The 22,368-nt window shown below is 39.5% G+C and overlaps 1 long non-coding RNA gene across 1 annotated transcript; it reads right to left on the bottom strand.

The window, feature by feature from the left end:
* Positions 1-5,316: 5,316 nt before the first annotated feature.
* On the bottom strand, positions 5,317-6,707 carry LOC120730156. The gene is made up of 2 exons (XR_005695064.1): positions 5,759-6,707; positions 5,317-5,417 (listed from the first exon to the last, which is right to left on the bottom strand). It is a non-coding gene; the product is annotated as an uncharacterized LOC120730156 (long non-coding RNA).
* Between the last annotated feature and the right edge of the window lie 15,661 nt (positions 6,708-22,368).

Here is a 22,368-nt window from a genome sequence, read left to right as displayed (position 1 = left end):
TCAGGACATATCTCACCATCAAAGTCCCTCTGGAAACATGTGCTAGTACGAGCTGGTGTGCGGTGACACTTTGAAACGCCATCGGATTTAAATTTGGCCTTATAATAAAGTCTGGGGTTAGAGTTACTCAGGTTAATTTATTAGGGTCAGGTTTCACTCATCCAGTGTGCATCCTATCTGAAGAAATTAATGTACATTTATAGACTAGACTAGAGCATATCTGTTTTTAACTAGTTATGATGCGTCTACATTTACTTAAGTGCAGGTTTTAAACATTTGCCTGATAATATTGTGGAATATTATAGTTTAAAATGTAGTTTAAATGTCCTTCAATTATCTGTATATACATTTAGTATTTCTTGAGTTGTTTTCCCAAAAGAGACTGACCAAAACTTTTAGTTTTTCTTCTTTTTAAATCAATACTCTTCAGGATTACCTTATTCAGGCCCTGACTAAAGTTTCTGCTTACAAGCTCTTTTAAGAAAAGAAAGTCACCGACTTTACACACAGGCAAAGTGCAGCGTTGCCAGAATTAAACTAATGCCTTCTTGGATGATACTCCTCCCCGATCTCCTGCACTGCAGTGTATTGCAAAACCACAATGATTAAGATTAGTTACAAAGATGAATCAATTTGAAAAAATAATATCACACAGTCTAGCTGGCTGAACACTGTTCACACTCTGGCAATTGAACCCTCATTCTTACAATCATAGTCGTGCTTTGATGCCTGTGACGCACACACAGACACACAGACCGAAAATACAGTATCATCAACAGTTTTAGGTCTAGAGTCAATAAAGCCATGTGGTAATGTGGGGTATAAGGAGATCCTACTTGTCATTGGTGCAGATCATGATGCTCCAAATCACCCTGGAGCTGTACATTATAGATGACTTTGACCTCTGACCCCTTCTGAAGAAAGAGACAAATTTAACTTACACCCCCTTAAAGTGACGACAAAGCCCTGCTCTTCCTGTAAAAGTGATAGTCTGTCCCTCTCAGTGGTCATCTTGGCCCAGACTCAGTACGAATCCCAACATAGACCCAGTTATGTAAGGAGGAATGGAAAACAGCTCCTGTGCCAAACAGATTATCAGATTAGTAACAAGATAGTTGCAGCCAGGCTACTTGATCCTGGCACATCACAGCGATACTGTCGGAGGTCCGGCCTGCCTGGACGAGCAGAGGACACGGGGGGTCATTGCCCCCCGCCAACCACCATGAAACAGCTCTATCGTGATGTAACCATGTGCGAAACCCTGTTGTGGAGTCCCTGTGGTGTAAATGACAGTATCCAGAGCATTTTACGGCACGGCTCATTGCTTTTCTCAATAAAAATTCCAAGAAACACTAAATCTGAATGTTACAGTGGGGCAAAAAAGTATTTAGTCAGCCACCGATTGTGCAAGTTCCCCCACTTAAAATGATGACAGAGGTCAGTAATTTGCACCAGAGGTACACTTCAACTGTGAGAGACAGAATGTGAAAAAAAAATCCATGAATTCACATGGTAGGATTTGTAAAGAATTTATTCGTAAATCAGGGTGGAAAATAAGTATTTGGTCACCTCAAACAAGGAAAATCTCTGGCTCTCACAGACCTGTAACGTCTTCTGTAAGAAGCTTTTCTGTCCCCCACTCGTTACCTGTATGAATGGCACCTGTTTGAACTCATCATCTGTATAAAAGACACCTGTCCACAGCCGCAAACAGTCAGACTCCAAACTCCGCCATGGCCAAGACCAAAGAGCTTTCGAAGGACACCAGGAAAAGTATTGTAGACCTGCACCAGACTGGGAAGAGTGAATCTACAATAGGCAAGCAGCTTGGTGTGAAAAAATCAACTGTGGGAGCAATCATCAGAAAATGGAAGACATACAAGACCACTGATAATCTCCCTCGATCTGGGGCTCCATGCAAGATCTCATCCCGTGGGGTCAAAATGATCATGAGAACGGTGAGCAAAGATCCCAGAACCACACGGGGGGACCTGGTGAATGACCTGCAGAGAGCTGGGACCAAAGTAACAAAGGTCACCATCAGTAACACACTACAACGGCAGGGAATCAAATCCCGCAGTGCCAGACGTGTTCTGCTGCTGAAGCCAGTGCATGTCCAGGCCCGTCTGAAGTTTGCCAGAGAGCACATGGATGATACAGCAGAGGATTGGGAGAATGTCATGTGGTCAGATGAAACCAAAGTAGAACTTTTTGGTATAAACTCAACTCGTCGTGTTTGGAGGAAGAAGAATACTGAGTTGCATCCCAAGAACACCATACCTACTGTGAAGCATGGGGGTGGAAACATCATGCTATGGGGCTGTTTTTCTGCCAAGGGGACAGGACGACTGATCCGTGTTAAGGACAGAATGAATGGGGCCATGTATCGTGAGATTTTGAGCCAAAACCTCCTTCCATCAGTGAGAACTTTGAAGATGAAACGAGGCTGGGTCTTCCAACATGACAATGATCCAAAACACACCGCCCGGGCAACAAAGGAGTGGCTCCGTAAGAAGCATTTGAAAGTCCTGGAGTGGCCTAGCCAGTCTCCAGACCTCAACCCCATAGAAAATCTGTGGTGGGAGTTGAAAGTCCGTGTTGCTCGGCGACAGCCCCAAAACATCACTGCTCTCGAGAAGATCTGCATGGAGGAATGGGCCAAAATACCAGCTACTGTGTGTGCAAACCTGGTAAAGACCTGTAGTAAACGTTTGACCTCTGTTATTGCCAACAAAGGTTATGTTACAAAGTATTGAGTTGTATTTTTGTTATTGACCAAATACTTATTTTCCACCCTGATTTACGAATAAATTCTTTACAAATCCTACCATGTGGATTCATGGATTTTTTTTTTTTTTTTTTTTTTTCACATTCTGTCTCTCACAGTTGAAGTGTACCTCTGGTGCAAATTACTGACCTCTGTCATCATTTTAGGTGGGGGAACTTGCACAATCGGTGGCTGACTAAATACTTTTTTGCCCCACTGTATATAAGTTGTAATGGCATTAAAGTGAAGGCAGCTTAAAATGTGGAGTTAAAATCTCAAGTGTGAAATTTATCTCTTAGTCTTTAGCTCCTCTTCTGTGAGTGATGGAGATTTAAAAAGAAAATTATAACCCACTAAACATGGCTGAAATAGCATAACATTGTCTCCTTGTCAAACCTGTTCTGGGTATGATGCCACAAACAGGGTAAATGGATGGATGCTGATGTTGTTTCCCACGTATAATATTAACTGATCAGAGTGTGTTTACATTTCGCTATAGGTCATTTTTCATTAGTAATGTCTGTGCTTGTATTGGGAGCATTTATATGTGGGCTCATGAATGAATTTTTCCTTTGGTTCTGCTTGAATAAGTGACAGATGAGCAGAATTTTACTTTGCTCATAGAAATTTGAATCAAGGAGTAGGAAAGGACTGACGCGGGATCATCTCTGTTTCTTTTTATTGGCTATATGTTTCTTTATCTTTAAAATTCCAACCTCAGTGATTAGGTAACTATGTGACATTACCATGCCCACCATTTTGGTGGTGGCAGTCTATGGTCATCTAAGTCTAAGTGCATAAGGCCAAAGTCACACCGGCCTGGGGAACAGTCAGTGACCCCCTGACTCCCTGACTCTGCTGTAGGTTTGTTCCTGTTAAAAGGGAGTTTTTCCTTCCCACAGTTGACAAGTGCTTGCTTAAAGAGGGTGATCTGATTCTTGGTGGGTTTTTTTCTGTGATTATTGTAGTTTCTTTGCCTTACAATTTAAGGGGTCTTGAGGTGACTGTTGGGATCAGGCACTTTAAAAATAAAGCCAAATAAGGTGCCGGTTTAGTTCAGTGAGCCAGCAGGTGACCAAACCTGCTGTTATTTGGTTCACGTCTGCCTCCTGTGTCCTGCATTTGGGTCTTGCTGTACATTTTTAAAACATTAATGAAAGTATCTTAAGCAAAAGCAAAGAAACCACACACATCTGTGGCATTCACGCTTACATCCTAAGAAATAAACATTTGAGTAATAAAAACATAGATAATATATATCAAATATGCTTTACAATATCGATCAGGCTTATAAATAAATCCATACTGTAATGAGACCCATAGACTGATGGCCTATTTTTTGTATCAGGCAGAAGTCGGACGTTTTCATTTCTTTCACGCTGAGATGGCAAACAAACACCCAGGCAGAGCTCAAATTCTTGGCCTCGTTATTTGTAATGCAAAGAAATGCGCTGGGACACGTTTCCCCTACTGACCTATTTATGTTGTTTCCTGACTCAAACACTGGTGGGCTGCAGCTGTTTCCACATGACAAGCTAAGAACCAGTGTGACTTTATGGGGAATGTGGCAGAACAATAAAGTTTAGAGTCACACTGATTAGTGGTTCAACCTCACTTGCACGTCGTGTTTTTGCAGCTTCAGTTTAACTAAATAAAAGTTCAGTCTTTTAGGTAAAAACAGATAACTAACAGGAAGGTGAAGACAGAGGGAACAGAGTTAACATATAAGATGACATTAGCATGCTAGACTGAACTGTTCCTGTTTCACCACAGACTGCATGAACGATGACATGCTAGTCGCCCCCTGGTGGCGGAGTATAGTCTCTATGTTAGCAGCTGGAAATTACCTCAAACATACTAGATTTGACTAAATATAGTGAGAATGACAGATTAAGTTCATTTTATCAGTTGGTCAAATGTTCAAATTCCTGATTAGATTATAAAGAGTTTTGAGAACATATACAGTTTTTTTCAGTAAGTTTTGTATTTTAAAGGATAACTTAATAAATTGATGCTAATGTTACAGTTAGCATTCATTGACTAGCTTAACCGCCTTCATTCTGACTCCTATTTTATACTCACTCTTTTCACCCTTGTGAACTGTGGCATGCATTTCTAGTGAGCCAGGTTGAAGACACTAGAACGTGATTGTGTTAGTCTTAAATGCAATTTCAATTTGATACACTACTCAAAAAATTAAAGGGACAGGTTTTAATCAGAGTGTAGCATCAGTTCAGCTAACCTCTTAAGTCCTGAAGTGATAATCATGCCAGTTTATTAGCAGACGGGGTGCCATTGCCACAAGGTTTGTTGTGTCTCCCACTAAAATTTCAAGATTGTTCAAGATTCCAGGAGATAGGCAGCACTCGAGGAGAAGGACCTTAGAAGGTCCTTAACCCATCAGTAGGACCGATATCTTCTTCTTTGTAAAAGGAGGAACAAGATAAGAACAACCAGAGGCTTGGTGGTGAGTCAGTGATGGTCTGGGGATGTATATCCATGGAGGGATTAACAGATCTCTACAGGCTAGGCAATGGTACCCTGACTGCCATTATCAGGATGAAACCTTGCAGTCATTGTCAGACTGGGTCCTGGGTTCCTCCTGGTGGACGACAATGCCTGGCCTCATATGGCAAGATGCAGGCAGTTCCTGGGGGATGAAGAAACCTCATTCAGTGGACAGACAGACTGGTACTTTAGGACTGTTTAACGTGTGTTTAAAAATATTACATTGCATAATATAGAAAGAAAACAGGACATGCTCGGGGTAGATTGAAGCTTACTGAAGCTTATAAGAAATACAGGAGAGACTTATATGACCTAACCAAAAAAAGTACTATATTAAAATGCAAAAAACTATTTTCATGTTTCTGTCTTTTATTTGACGATCTAAAACATTCGCACAGCAGCGAAAAGGAATCTGAGCCTGGGCTCAATCTCAGATGACCTTTAAACCTCTTAGTTTGCAGGACAAAATGTCCCTCCACTGACCTTCATGAACTCCGGTGCAGTATCACAGAGTTTCATATGAGAGTCTGACTGAAAAACAAAGCACGTCTCATGTTTCAAGCTGTCGTCCTGATGCTGTTTGAGACCGACACTGCTGACCTGGTGTTTCACTCCTCACACTAAAGATAAAGGGGTAGATCTCGTGAAGAGCTCGGGACACTCTATCTCTGCTTTGAGGATGAAATATTCAGCAGCAGCTCAGTGGGGAGTGAGTACTGCAGCTACAGGAGACTCCTCCTGCTGTCAGATGTTGAAGTTTCAGAATGAAAACAGGACCAATCACAAGTGGTTTGACTAGCTCAGGGTGTTTATGATTCACATAACATTTACTTGACTATTAGCATTGTGCATTTTGGCTAAATTTGCAAAAAATGAAGAAATACACTAAACAAAAGACAAACTAATATAACCCTTTAAAAGACACTACAAGCAACAACATAGGGATTAAGCACTGTATATAGAAGATGTACGTAAACGCTTTTTTTAGTAATCAGCCAAAATGTTCAAAGTTACTTGAAATAACTTTAAATCAATTTCCAAACCGTAATCCAACTTCCATCTTCCAAACAAAACACAGCTGAAACCATCAAAGTCAGCTTCTTAGCCTGCATCAGAAACATGATTTTGTACAATAATTTCTCATGTTCCTTTGTAGGTGTCTCAGCAGTTCAATGTGGGCATGGCTAAGTGGGAAACAAAGAGGTTGCATGCTAACAGTTGAACTTACACATTCACAGATGGAGTAGATCAGCTATATATATTTTTTCATGGCAATAAAAACACGAGTTTCCGTTCTGACCTGACGTCTGTAAACACTTTTTTACTGAGGTTATGGGCTCATGTCACTCATGTTATGTCATATGGAATAAAAATTTTAGTCTAGTTTGTAAATATTGGTCATACTATGTTTCAAAATGGATCGTTATCGTTGGTTTGATTAGAGGATTTTTTTTGTTTGTTGGTTTTTTGTGGGTTTTTCTTTTAAACCAAGATGATGACAGTGAAAACACCAATCTCAAGGCTTCAAAATGAGAGTTCAGAAATGAATGTCTACAATCCACCTGTTTATAAATGTTACTGTCAGTTGCTCATGAGATACTGTACTGAAATTCTTTGTAATTTCACAATCTCCCATTGCAGCCTGCACAAGGATCAATGACCAAGTCAGATCAGATTATAGAAAATATCCTGATTATACTTCCATATGTACGTTGTTTGGAGGCAAAAAAAATCAGAACAGTGAATTTATGTACCTGTCAGGGTTAGTGCCTTTAAACTTGTTATCACAACCTACCGAACAGACAAGAATACAGCTAATGTCTTAACGCGATTGTGTTCTTGGACACACAGGAATGCAAGCGTGCACGGATAATCCCTGAATAAAGTCTTGATCTAATTAAAGTTTCCATTGTTCCTCATTGGCAGCGTCCCATCTTTATGGGCGGAAGATTTACTTGTGTAGGGTATCACAACAAACACAACGACTCTATGAAGTTCAGGTTCAAATATGTAACTTTCCTCATTTTCTATTTTTTCTTTCTTTTGTCTCAATGCGTCGTCTGTGTTTTTTGGGATCTTGGGACAGCATTTCTTGGAGTTTGGATAAGAACTCTGATCTTTGCCAAATCTTCCGTGGAAATCGTGATGACAGTGATTGTTGTGGGCGAGGTCCCCGTCAACAATGGAGCGGAGCGTGTAGGCGTCCGCAGGAAGCTGTATTTGTCCGCTTTTGTTTTTGAGAAGATGTTTCCAGAATGTTCTCTCAGAAAGTCACATGGGCTGGAAGCTGCCATCCAGAACATGTTATGAAATATACAAATTTTTGATGGTGTTTGACCAAGGGTGGGACGGCTTATATAAAGTAAGTGAAAACCCTCGAATCCAAACATGATGGTTGCAGATTACATAAAAATCTAGCTAACACAGATCCACTTAAAGGCTTGTATTGCCATTGAATCAAGGCTATATGTTGGCTGACGTGAAGCAGTACACTTCTGTCATTAAGGTTCCTTCATGCTCAGGATATTGTTTAGATTTTTTTTAGGTTAAACATGACCATACCATGAGAATAAAGGCAAAATGAAGGGAAATTATTGCATTTTAAACACTGCATTATTTAAACTAATATCAATATGAACAAATTGCTTTTTCTATAGGAAACAACCTGAAAATTGAGATTTTATGACAAACACACATGACTTCTCATAAATGAATGGTGTTGTTATGTATTACTTCCAAAGAGAAGGCACCACTCAGGAAACCAGTGGATTGGATGCCCCAAGTGAGCGAAGAAGAGTATCTCAGGAGGATCTGATGGTTGATTTTTGTGATGTTAGCAGTAATGTGCGTGTTGTGCCATACTGTTTTGATCAAGCAAGGGTGAGCCAAATGGTGGAGCTCTCAATTTACCAATCCATCTTATGACAGCTTAATTTTAATGGAGAGAGACAGAATATCAAAACGTGATTCAGTACTTGGTAGAGAAATCCTTTTTGGCCAGCACAGCAGTGAGATGTTTCTTGTAGTTGCTCACCCGGTTTGCACACATCTCAGGAGGGATTTTTAATGACTCCTCTTTACAGAAACTCTCTGAATCCTTTAGGCTTCTTGGCTTCCACTTGGCAACTATAAGCCTCGTCTCCCTTCACAGTTTTTCTATAGGACAGAGGTCTGGAGACGGGCTAGGCCAACCCAACCTTAATGTGCTTCTTCTTTAGTCACTCCTTTATTGAATTTGTGGTATGTTTGGGGCCATTGTCATGCTGGAAAACCAACCCATTATATGGAGAGATTATATCTCTCCATCTTCATTGGAGGACCTCCGGATCCAGCTGGAGGGGATAGAGTGTTAGTCAGAGGCCAATCTAGAATACTCTTACCAGTCCACCCACACCTTAACCCTACTTTGAATAAGATGAAAACAATGGATGGATTACTAGTTTCAAATTATGACAAATCTGTCATCAAATTAATGCCAAAAGGAACTGATCCCACTGCTCAGGTTTGCTCAGGACGTTACCTTTATGTGACAGAACTGATCATTATGTGCTTTGTGTTGCTGAGAGCCTCACTCTTTGCATTCATACTCAGAGCCTTTATAAGCTGATTGTCTCCATGTAATGCAGACCTCCACGAGCGTGTCACTGTTTCCAGCTAGGGCTGTCAGTGTGACCTGCAGCTGATCTGATCTCCAGACACGTGTAATCTCACCTCATCAATTAATGACAGCTAGTGCGCCACAGCGCTAATCGGTTACAAGGAGATGGGACAGGTTCTTTTGTTAGTCTTTGTTTCTCTAACATACTGACAGGATAGAATTGATGTCATTATTTTGCGGAACAATTTCTGCTAATTGTTTAAAGGATATTTAAAATAATATTTTTTAATTTATTTGTCTTCAAATAAGGAAAAAATATAAGTCAGGTTGAACGTTAATAGTAAGAGTTATAAGCAGATTGGACAGGTTCCTTTGTTACTCAAAGTGACTCTAACTTACTGACAGAATCAAACTAATTGCATTGTTTTGTCAAACAAATTTTGCTAATTGTTTCCAGCAGAACTAAACAGTAGGTGTCTTCAAACAGAGGAAATCAGCATCAGCATGTTGCCTATGAATACTTTGACAGTGGGACTGCAAGAGGTGGGAATTAATCTAACAGGTAACAGGACTTGGTGCTGGTTCGAACAGCTTGACCTGCTTTAGGTTTTCCATTAGCATGCAAGACACGGTAGCTAGTTAGCTAGTTAGCACTGCTGGGATGTAATATTTTCACAAGCTAACATGGGCTACATACATGAGTCCACAGGTACATAGTCAGAGCACTGGGGACATATACCACGTTTATATGAAAAATATACAGTATCCCTAGTTCTCTTCTCTCTTAACCAATTACGGATCTCCTTACATTGGACCACATGGCTAAATAATGTAGAAGCTAATCCAATAGCAAGTCCAATAGTTCATTCACTTGCAAAGAGTTAATCCAGAAGCTAATAGGAAAAGAACATGGAACTGAAATGAATATATATTCTATTTATAAGTGAATTATATGTATATATATATAAAAAATTCCTTTATAAATGTCTTTGGATATATAGCATGCTATATTTATAAAATATAATTTTATTGTGCAATTAGGTTTTAATCCACAAAAAATACTTTATTTCTACACATTTTCAATGGGAGCCAGAAATATGTTGACATTTATGATTAGTAGACTCCATTAAGTAGTGTTGCTAGCTGAGGTAGACGCAGTGAGGAAAGAGTACTACTACGCAAAGGGTGAGCACTTTTGATTCTGTTGCAATTCAACTCATTACGGTTGCAAATTCAAACCCTCACAAAAAAATCTGGGAAAATCTTATTTCTTGACTTATGTAATAAGTCAAACATTGAGACCATCAAAGTATTTAATACAGCGTTGTCAAACATAAGGCCTGGGTGCCAGAACTGGCACACCAAAGGGAGGTAAATGACATAAACATTACAAAGACTTTTTTGTAATTACAGGATAATTTCATTTTATGCAATTTTGCATTTCAACAATACGTTTCGTATTGTTGAAATTGCACTTCCTAAGGAGATATCAGGTCATCAATCAATCATCAATTTTTATAAATGCATGGCATTTTAAATTTGAACATTTTAAAATGTAAAAGACAGAAACTATTCGAAGGTAGTTATTATTATAGATTATGAGGCAAAAGTTTTAGTGGTCTGGCATACCGAAGATGAATTGTGGTATGTGGCCAACAAGTTAAAATGAGTTTTAGTTTGACATGCTTTTTTAAATACATTAAATAAGACCGCAAAATGAATTTTAAATATCAAAATGGCCAGCAGAACATCACCAACCTTCATTTTTTCCTTTAATTTGTTTGTTCCTCAAATGATGTAGGCAGTATCTGGACTACAGGATCACGGGCCTCTCGGGACAGATGACGCAGTCTGCAGGAACTGTGTAAGTGGGTAATCTCTCAGCGGGCTCCATATCGACTGTGTATTCCGTTGCCTGAAGTGCCAAGCAAGCGGCTCTTTCTAAAAGAAGCCCATCTCGCCCCTCAGCTATGAGATTTATTACGCAAGTCCTGCTGCCCCATTTCCACTCACCCATGTATCCACACCACAGAGCATGACCTGGAAGGGCTGAGAAGACTTTTAGTGCAAAGATACCAAGTTTTAGTCCTTATTTCTGTTTTGTGAGCCTATAAATATTACATTAAGATCCAAGCACTTACTTTCAGTTTTTCTCTTATTTCAAACCAGATGTGAAAATCTGGCACTAGAGCTACTGCCTGCGGAACTACAGTTTGATTAATATTTCACAGGCTTACATAACTCCATCAGTTAGCTTGTCACCATGAACCCGGTGCTACTACTATTACCCAACTCCATTAGACGAGCAGGAATGCGGCAGAACTTTTATTGTTTCTGGAAGAACACTTGATGACGTCCCTCCCGTCACAGCTTTATCATTTTATCGTGTCGTCAGAATTCAGGCCAGGAGGTGGGGGTGCAACTTTAATTAGCTGAGCATGCTGGACTGAGGATATAGAGCATTAAGAACACTATTTAAGAAAAGTTGGAGACTTCATCCTTTGTGATTGTGCTTACTTTTTAATCATGAGGTTGAGATGAAGCTGATGAAGATTATATAAAAATGTGTTTTAAGGCCCCAGGAGCTTTAAAAGAATAATAATAATTAAAAAAAAATACAGTGATAAAAGCTTGACTTTACTAGAGCTGTATAACCTCTCTTGAGTTTTACTTGCCTCTCTCAGAGTCTGGTCCTGCTGCAAGGTTTCTTCCTCACTGCTGTCACCAATTGCTGACCCATAGGGCACTAACAAATCTTAATTTCGCAGGACGCATGACTGGCATAAAACTGTTTTCACCTTAAAAAGTAAAACACCTTAGTTGTTGAATTCCCAAAACTCTCACTGTAAAGACTTTTTGCTTTTGTAGAGCTACTCCAATAGATAACGCAATAATGTAAAAAGACTTACTGCTGAAATCTCTGTTTTATAAATGGATGGTTCACTGAAAAACAATGTTTACTGACTTTTTTACATTAAAAGAAAGGTAGATTATTATGAAGTTGTGTTTGTTCGTTTGTTTTTTTAACTGGTCCACCCCACTTCATAAAAGAAATACAGTGATCCAGATTGCCAACAAAATTTTATATCTTCTTCTTTTGGGCATGCTCCAGCCAAACAGGCAGGAGAAAATGGAAGTGAAAACATGTTTTTATCCTGTTCCTTCTATAAGCAGAAGTTAGTCGCAGCTGATGCTGATGTGAATATCTGTGCAGATACAGATAAACTGAAATACTGCAAACCAGTGTTAGCTTTTACCATCATAATTTTTTAACCTTTTCTTCATAAATCTATGGCATTTATACTTAAGGGGAAGGTGATAACCAGTGGATCTCAAATCAGCCAATTTTCTGTTCAACCATCTCTGATTTGCCCATAAATTTTATTATTTGCACACATGATTACTGTGAATTTTTTTTTTGCTTCATATATGGAACACATCAAGAGATATTGGAAAATGATCTGTCCAACTAGTTTCAGACCAAATGAATTCAGTGTTTGAATATGAATATCTCAGAAGCTATTGAAGATTTAAGCTTTAACCTACTAGGACTTGGCATCCACATATGTGGACATCACTTTTTGGGTTGTCTAGACCAAAATACTAAATTTTGGTCTACAAGGGCCTGATATCCACTTATGAGGACATTATACTGGCACTGTTCTATTGAAATTTAAAGTGAATGTCCTCATATGTGGATCTCATTTTTTCTCAGAAACAAAAATGAGGTAAAAAAAAAAAAAAAAAATCAGGCAATTCTTTGTTCTTACATTCATCAGGTCCCAATCAGCCCAAATAGCAAAGAGAAATTAAAAATGCATGCCATGAAAGAGTTTGGGTCTTAGGAGGTTAAATTCGTACTACCCTTTCTTGGAATTAAAATGAAAGAGGATATGGACATTGGGATAGAGTATATATTTGTTAACATAAAATTCTTCTGCTTGTGAGGCCAAGCTGTTGTGTTTATATGCCATGTTTGGTAGTCTCATACAGGATGCTAACTCTAAACCTCTAATCCTAATACCTAACTCACTAACCCAACCCTAACATGAATGCCATCAGTGCTACAGACAGGTATGTACACCACAGAGCATAACCTGAAAGGGCTGAGAAGACTTTTAGTGAAATGAGGACTTTTAGTCCTCACTTCTGTTTTGTGGGCCAATAAATATTACATTAGTATACAAACACTTACGTTCACTCTTTTAAGCAAATGAGAGACGCTCAACAAGCAGATCCGTGTTGAGATGGAAAAACCCCGCTGTCATGTTGCCCATTATCTCTGACTGAGGTTTTAGGTTTGCTGAAGCCAACTGCTACAAAGCCTATGCTGAATTCGTTTGATGATGTCATGTTATAGAATGTACATACAATGTATTTTACTAACTTAACTATGTAACAATTTTAGAGGATAAATGTTATGTTATTTTGTCTCTGTTCTGTTCTTACGTTTTAACATTAGTGTAGCATAAGTTGAATCATTACGCCCATGTAAGGGTCCAGTGGAAGACATTAACCCTGTACTGCCCCAACTAGATTTCATTTACTGGGATCCCTGTTGGAGAAGCATCTTTGAATAATTGTGTTATATCAACTCTGATGTATTTGCTGTAGCTCTGCAACAGATTTATGACCTGTAGAACATGCAACCCCTGTCTCAGTCTGTGACAGCTGCAATAGCATCCAGTCACCAGCAGTCAGGCAAATGGATGGATGTATCATGGTGGCAGTGTGTAGGAAATCTGGGGATTATGTCGGGGTATCAGCAGGGGGTCAGGCTGGTGGTCTTCTTGATGTAGTGGTTTACTTCTGAACTGGTGCCATTATATGAAATATTTGTCTACAGATTGGTAGACCAATTTTACATGAAAACTACAAGTATAGCTCTGTATTTTGAATCAAATATTCATATCCAGCTTCTGATAAAGCAACTCCAGCTTCAGTCACTGAGAAACATATCAAATTGCCATCCATGTACACACACACACACACACACACACACACACACACACACACACACACACACACACACACACACACACACACACACAAGCTCTACACATCATGTTTTGTAATGCTCCCTCACCCACTCGGCTCAAAAACCCACCAAGCTCTTGGTCTTCTGGGCTTTTGAGTTAGTGTCGTCCACACTGAGCTGGTTTAGTCCTACAGACCTTGAAACTACGAGAAAGATGTGCAGCATGAAAATCTGTTGAGATATTTCAATTGCAGCCTATGTAGCCCACCATTGGATTAGCACTGCTGGTCACTACATTGTAAATATGAGCAGAGATTATGGAAAAATGAGACCTTGAGTTAACCTCCTCTGGAAATATTCCCACTATTTTTCCATATTTCCATCCTTGTAGGGACATTTGTGTCGCACGAGCTTAGTACACGCTCATAACTTATATGTACTCTTAGTTACAGAGAAGGCACCAGCTCACAGTCTTTCACGTAATTCTCATGTAAGACAATGGAGAGCCAGCAGAGTTGCTTAAATTAGCACGCACTCTCAGTGGCCTTGTTGCCCTGTTTTCCTGTCCGGAGCAGTGAGCAAGTAGTGACTCTGGAGGAAGGGCAGGAGATCGTGGGAACCAGCATGTCACCACAGGCTGGGCCACGTTCCGAAGAAAACTCTGACAGACTCTGCAGGCTGCAAAGCAGGGGAAGAGAAACCGGAGGGGAAACTGGAGAACAATGAAGAAATTAATGTGACACTGCTGCTCGTATATAGGTCTGGGTGGGAACCCAAAAGTCTGTTGTCCCGGAGTCAGAGCCAGGATTTCTAAAACTCATTGACAAAAAATAAGCCCCAGTTCCCACACTGACCTTTCCCACGCCGCTGCTAGTATTGTATATTTATACTTTGTTGTTGAACTGCTTCCCCTCTGAGTTGTACACTGCATGTTTGGCTTTCCTTATCTATGTGAACGTGCTTCGGCTGTTATTTTGAACTTGATCTCAGCTTTATTTACATCTCTCCGCCACAGAGGTTTCTATGATGTTTGTGGCTGGGCCCGCAGTTGAAGAGAACAAGCAGTGCCCAAGGAAAAGTTTGGCCTTTTAAAGAACATTTTCACTTGTAAACCCTGCTTCTTGGAAGAGAAACTCCCACTAGCTTCCAACTATCTTTGGACAGCAAACTCATAATATGCATTCTGCTACAAACAGGTTTATCAAACCTTCTTGCCTAATGCTGTGAGCTGAACTATGAAGCAAGTTCAGCATACCCAGAATCATTTCTTCACCACTTAGCCTGACTGCTGATCTTAGGGTTAACGTGGCTAAGCACTCACATAAAGGTCTTCATAAACTCGATACATCAATCCAGGATCATCCGGTCTAGCTACTAGCGTGTTACATTGGCGGGACATAACCAATCACAAACATGGACCGACCTACTGCCAGATGAGCAGCTGATAAGCTATAACATCAGAAAATTATGAAGAGTTTAAACACAAAATATGAAAAATGCAACGAATAATATTGCTTCCAAGAATCTATTTTCTTACTGATCATGAAAATGATAAAGATACTAAAGCCCTGACAAGGCCCCCAGGAGTGCAGTGAGCTCTGTCATGAACACAGAACCACCGAGTTGTGTTTGACATCCAGCCAAACTGAACAAGAACAGCTCTGCCTGGCCAAAAGGTAATGACTACAGTCTATTCAATGCTTTATATAGAGAGCAGATCACAGACACCAAGACATGTGACCTCAGGCTGGAGAGGAAATTTAAATTCCTGGACAAGAACAATGCAAAACACAAAGAAAGACGACACTAGAGCGTCTTCAGATGTGATCCCTTTCACATTAAGCCTTAGAACAGCTGTCCCCAATCCCCGGGCCTCGGACCGGTACCGGTTCGTGAGTCGTTTGGTACCGGGCCGCGAGAGTTGAGGCTCAGGTGTGAAATGTATAGTTTTCAGGGTTTTTATCGGTTTTCAGCGTTATTTTGTTATCGTTTTTATCGTTTACTCGGTTTTCCTGGGTCTTTTCACGTGTGTTATGAATAAATCTTCTTTTTTTCGGTACCGGTACTACTTTTATTTTGTTGTATTTATCCGCAACACCTTAAAGGCCGGTCCACGAAAATATTGTCGGGCATAAACCGGTCCGCGGTGCAAAAAAGGTTGGGGACCGCTGCCTTAGAGGCTCAAAATATCTGTAAAAACTAAAAACAGTCAAGGTCTAATGCAAGAAAAGACCCCATCTTCCTTAAAATCAAATGTTTATTGAAAATAAAGTAAAATACAGCAAATGCTGCTGGGTTGTGTTTTCTGATCACAAGAGACATGAGGAAACAAAGAAGTGGTGAAATTCTGTCAGAAAAATGTAGATATCAGACACACAGGTTCAAAATATTATTTATTACTGAGGGAAATCTGTCATAGTTACTAAAACAGCAGAGTCTACTTATATTAGGATAAAAAAAAACATACAGGAAATATCTTAAATTTTGTCAGTGTCGTCAGATTTGTCAGCACAACCAGTCTGAGGAGCATATGGTTCATGTGTTTATGGGATGTCTGTGTGACTGTGTCTGTCCTTGTTCTTTGTTCAGTGTTTGTTGAGTCTTTGGATCCTGTTTTGCTTTTGTGATTCATTCGTGTATGTTTTTAGTATTCAGTACGTTTGCATTTCTTGGTGTCTCCGTCTTATCTGCGTTAGTGCCTCCATCCCTCTTTGTCATCATGTTTCCCACCCATCCTTATATGGATGAATTCCAGTTTACACGGGTAGCAGGTTTTCTCTCATCTTCACCTGTGTGAAGATGAGTCTTGACTTTGTTTTGGTGTGATTGTCTGTTTCTGCTCCGGCTCATTTTGGACTTCTGGTTTTGTGCTAGACTTTTTTTACTTGCAGAAAACAAGTTAAAGGCTCACATTTCATTTTGTTTATTTCTCTGTTCTGCATTTGCGTCCTCTTTACAACACATCTCATGACAGCATCGTATGTTTGTATAGCAGTGATGTTAGATGGTATTGTTAAATCTTACAGTTTGAGAAATACCATCAATGTATTTGTCAGGCAAACTAACATTCAAACAAACATAGAAACTAAACTAAAACTAAACAATAAAGCCTAAACTGAAACAAGCTAACAGGGACTAAACTCAGTTGAAGACACTTTGGTAGAGGTAACTATACAAATGTACTTAGGCACTGATAGCATTTGGTTTCTGTTAAGGAAATATTAAAGTGTGCGTAAAGCAGAAAGTAATAGACGGGCCAATCATTCTTATATCTGTATTCACCCCCTAGAAGCTCATTTTGAGCAAGAAGCTGCTATCAAACCAATTTAATGTGTTTTAAACCATCTGGCCAACTTTTAATCATTAAACACATCATCATGACCCAGTTCATCGATAATGAAATACTAAAGCACTGACAAGGCCCCCAGGAGTGCAGTGAGCTCTGTCATGAATACAGAACCACCGAGTTGTGTTTGACATCCAGCCAAACTGAACAAGAACAGCTCTGCCAAAAGGTAATGACTGCAGTCTATTCAATGCTTTATACAGAGAGCAGATCACAGACACCAAGACATGTGACCTCGGGCTGGAGAGGAAATTTAAATTCCTGGACAAGAACAATGCAAAACACAAAGAAATAAAGTACTACTTTCTTTACGTCCTGAGGAGGCATTGCCTGTGTAAAGACATGATGCCTGTTATCTCAAGTGTTAGGGGCTTAAAATATGTCAGTTTGTATATTAACTGATAGTTTTTTGTTTTTTTTTAAAGTGAACAAACCTGAGGCCTATTTCAACAAAAACTCATCTGTTTTCAGCAAAATGTAAAACACACACCTTTGACTTGTAAATGGTAAATGGCCTGTATTTGTATAGCGCTTTACTAGTACCTAAGGACCCCAAAGCGCTTTACACAACCAGTCATCCACCCACTCACACACACTTGTGTCTGTTAATCCACAAACCTTTTACTGAGAATATAAACAGAATATTTTTCAAAAGGCAAATAAAGCATATATGACTTCGGGCGATATTGCCTGGATTATGTTTTCTGATAACAAAGAAGTGATGAAATGCTGTCAGAAAAATGTTGATACCAGACATAGAGACTGAAAATAAAATTTGCTTGATGAATGAAGTTATAGGTTACTAAAACTAAACTTGTTCAACTTTCATGCCAGGTTGAGCAAATATGACAAGTTGCACCCACAAAAACAAAGCTATCGGTCTAATCCGAACAGAAGGAAATCGTGGAGTTTCCAGATGGGCCTCATAAAACGTATTTTTTTTCTATAGCCAGCCCTGACATCATGGAATATATCTATCTTTCAATACTAAAACTGAGGCAATTTATTATCTGCGATTTAATGTAACATAAACAAGAAGGAATAGGAATCAAGAACCAGTTCCTGTGGCAAACTGGTTCCCAGTAGCTCAGTATCTTGGACTTGTTGCCTATTGATTGCACTTATCAGTTCCACTTTCAGTTGCACTGATCGGCAGATTTTAGTTAAGAGGATGAAAAGTGTGGTGCAGTCTACAGAGCGAATAAGGACATTACTTTTACTTTTAGTCACAAACAGATGAGAGCTCGAATGTAAGAGAAACAACTGCATTAAGCGGCTAACACAACTTAGCTAGCATGCTAAGGCTAAGCTAGCCAAGAACCCAGAGTGACATTGAAGCCGAGTGAGTGCCGAGCCCAGCCCTGTAGCCTCGGATTATACTGTTAAATGGTAATTATAAGACAGTGTGCTTCAGGTTATTTTACAGAGAAACGTGAAAGTCAAGTTGTGTAATGAATCATTTTTTCCTTGCATTACATTTAAGAAACGTGTTATTATATGTAATAATTACTTTATGATTTACTGTATGATCCTGATCACAAAACTGAACATTTGACCACAATGCAGGCAATTATTTTGCAAGAATGTAATGTTTTTGATATGCTGCTTAGCAATGGTGGTGACACTCAAAGTGGAGTCAGTGAGAACCCAATGAGAATCAATAAGATAATCAATAAGGAATTTCATTGATATGTGATATAGATAATGGAAGTGTAATTGAAGTGTTATTAAATTCTTATCAATTCTCTCCCTATAAATAAGCACTGGTAACCTCAGTGTTTTATCTGTTTCTTTCACAAATGGACTGGTCAAAGTTAGAACAACATTATATCCTACATCAGCACTCAGAAGCGCCTGGATCACAGAGGATCTTTCTTTTCAGATCTGGTTCATCTTTAAATAAAATGACCCCATGTAGACCTGTTGTGTATTTCCTGCTGTTAAACTGTGGCAGAGAATAGATAAACACGATGGCAAAAGGGCAGGAGGAGGACGTTCGGCGCTCCTGTGTGACCGAAAGCTTCCATGCGTCTTGTTGTGATTCTCTCCAGTGTTCGTTTAATCTCTTTGACAAAGCCTCTTGCAGGAAGCTATGCCAGATATGTCCGGCCCGTCATGGCTTTTCTAGCAACGCCAGTAAGTGAAGAATAACACAGTTTCACTGAACAAATCCCAAACTGAACAACAGAGGGTTTAACCAAGACCACGGTTGTGCCAACTCTGGGGCATTCTTTCCATATTTTGATTCTGATGAGTCATACAATGCCTGAGTGAATTTGAGCAAAACAAGGACTTCGGGGCCCTGATTTGCTATTTTGGTCTCCTAAAATATTTTCTTTTGGCCTGATTGTTGACAACCATTTAAAAATCATTTCCCTTAAGGGAGGCCTAGATTTTAGCACTGAAAGCTGTTTGGAGTCTGAAGTTGGAGGACTATAGCTTCACATTACAGTGATTTAATCTTAATTACGCTCCAATCAAAGCTTTTCCTCACTCTGTAATTATGCAACTCCACAATCAACAACATCTGAAAATCAGCTTTGCTTTCCTAGTCTTTCCAGTATGCAGGTACGGGGTGTGCACCTGTAGTTTGTTTTTGTTCAGATGGCTGAAGCTGAAATGTTAAAAGTTTACACTAAACTGGGAGCTGCTTCCACAGAAGAGACGCCCGGAAGCTGAAGGCTCGAGCTCCAATTTACTTTCACATACTCTAGGACCCACAAGTAAGCCCACAGGCTGAGAACAAAGAGCTGTTTTTGGGTGATATGGTATTATAATGTCCTTAAAATAAAATAGGGCCTGATTATTCAAACCTTGTTTGTGAGGAGAATGATTTTAAATTTCCGGTTTTAACAGGAAGCAAATGAGGAGAAGCAGTATGGGAGAAATATGCTCTCTCATTGTAGCCTAGTCACTATTCTTGCTGCAGCATTTTAGATCAACTGAAGGCTTTTCAGAGTTTTTAGGACAACCTGATAATAACATGAGTGAGTGAGTTTCACACACTTCTCACACTTGACAGGATTTTTCTCATTTTAGACATATTGTGCAACACAAGAAAGCAAGAAAGATATCCTGCATATTTGTTGAACATGTGCATTCAAGGTCAAAATTGACTCCAAGATTCCTCACAGGAAGCCAAAGTAATGAGATTCAGAGCAAGTATTTGGTTAGACACATTGTTTCTAGGATCCCCTCCTTTCTTTCTTTCCCTTTTTCATAAAGAGATTTTTACTCTATGTTTCAGGGTGTTTACACTCCTCGTGGAAGAAAACTGTAAGCACACCATCAAATACTGTACATCGAAAGAAAGATGTGCTGGGCATGGCTCTTGGAGCAGAAGCTGTTTTTTGTTCACAAGCATTTTCCCACTCCTTTCCTCTCCTGTTATCAACAGGAAAGCTGTGAAGCCTAATATTACTTCCCTTGTTTCCTTTCTACTCAAAATTGCAACCTAAAGCAACACAGTGTTGCATCGTTCAAGGACATTTCATATGCTGCTCGTGTATATTAATGAGCTATTTATGTGCTTCGTATTCGGGGTACATTTATGATGATTCAAAGCAAATCTTTAATCTAAATGCAAAAAAGGTGAACAGTTCCTGTTAATTTTAACTCAACAGACCACACCTGTCTACAAACGTGTTTAGAGCGTTGGCTTTGCCACAGGAGCAGCGTGATATTAAAACACATCCCTACTCTGTCTACAGAGTGCAGCAGCCTGCTTTGATTCTCTCTGGTTACTGGATATAACTCCAGATCTATGAGTAGCCAGTGTCACTGGAATCCAGAACTCAGGTAGATGATGATACCCCATGAAGGTAGTGAGAGGTACTTCATTTTATTTTTTGGAAACTATCCCATGATGCAAAATCTTCGTGCAAACGATGTTTCAACACAGCTAATCAAACATTTATTAGTCATAAAACTTATTTAAGCAAAATTTAGTCATCTTACATTTTTAAAACCTTGCTGGTGGATTTCTTATGCTCATTCCTGTTTTTTACTAGAGGATGAGGAGCCAACTAATTAAATATATTAAATTATTAATTAAATGTCTCAATAATTAACTACAATTACAATTTTGATTAAAGCCAAGTGTAGCACACAAATGCCACCAGCTGCTGACAACTTTAAATTCCTTTAACTAGAAGTGTCCTTTAATTGTGTTTAGAGGTGAGGAGCACAATCGCGTCTTTGTATGTCTGACACACATGACAATGAATGTGTGTTAGTTAATTCTCTATTTTTTCCCTTTTTAGGCTCCGTAGTCACTGCTCTGTGGCAGTTTGTCTGACAACTGCTTGCACTGACTGCATAAGCAGAGAAATATTCTGACATAAAAACAGTGTTGTGCAAAAGTCTTGAGCCACCCCTCATTACTTTATTTTGCATCCAATGGACCAGATTCTCTAACCTTTTAAAGGTTCTCTTGACCAACAGTCCTCCAGGTTTTCTAGAGATCTTTCAAAGTTTTTCTTTGAACACCTCCTTGTACCATTTTGACTGTATATTGTAATATGCTCTTCATTTTAGGCCACCAGCAGCCTTGACATGTCAGGATTTCACAACGTGGATTGCTATGGTGATGGAGCCGCATTAACCCCCCCCTCTGCTTCACAGAAATTAGCAGAAGCACCTTTGACTTTTGAAAGCTTACTTTCTGCCACTGATTACAAAACAAATATCCACCTGCAATGAAACTGTACGTTGCAGAATTTAACAGACTCTTGAGAAATTTCACAGTGAAGGGCTCATTTTCCTCAAGGTCACTGGGCTCTCTTTTGTTGAGGGCATCTGTAGATCATGTTTTCCCATTTTATGTGGTGGCCTTTGAGTTTGTATGGCTGACACTTCGGTTATAGTTTCCTTTGTGAAGAATTGACCTCAGTGGGGCTTCCTGGTTATCAGCTAAACCTATTTCTGTAAAAACCCATACTTGGAGAAATTGTTGAAAAATATACTTTATTCTGCTCTCTGTGGTGCCGCACTGAGCTTCACACTCTGGTTTCAGTTCCCGGCGATAACAGCAGGCAAGTCGCTCCACCTAGTGCTCACAAGAAGAACTGCGTGACTTCATAAAAATCTTGTGTTAAAACCAAATCGATCTTTTATGTAAATGCATTAAATACATGAGCTTCAAGGAGACCGCAATGAAATGTACACATCAG

The sequence above is a fragment of the Simochromis diagramma genome, unplaced genomic scaffold, assembly GCF_900408965.1.
Source record: "Simochromis diagramma unplaced genomic scaffold, fSimDia1.1 OVJJ01000293.1, whole genome shotgun sequence".
Taxonomy (NCBI): Eukaryota; Metazoa; Chordata; class Actinopteri; order Cichliformes; family Cichlidae; genus Simochromis; species Simochromis diagramma.
The sequence above is the reverse complement of the archived record's forward strand: the minus strand, read 5'-3'. Positions and strand labels throughout refer to the sequence as shown.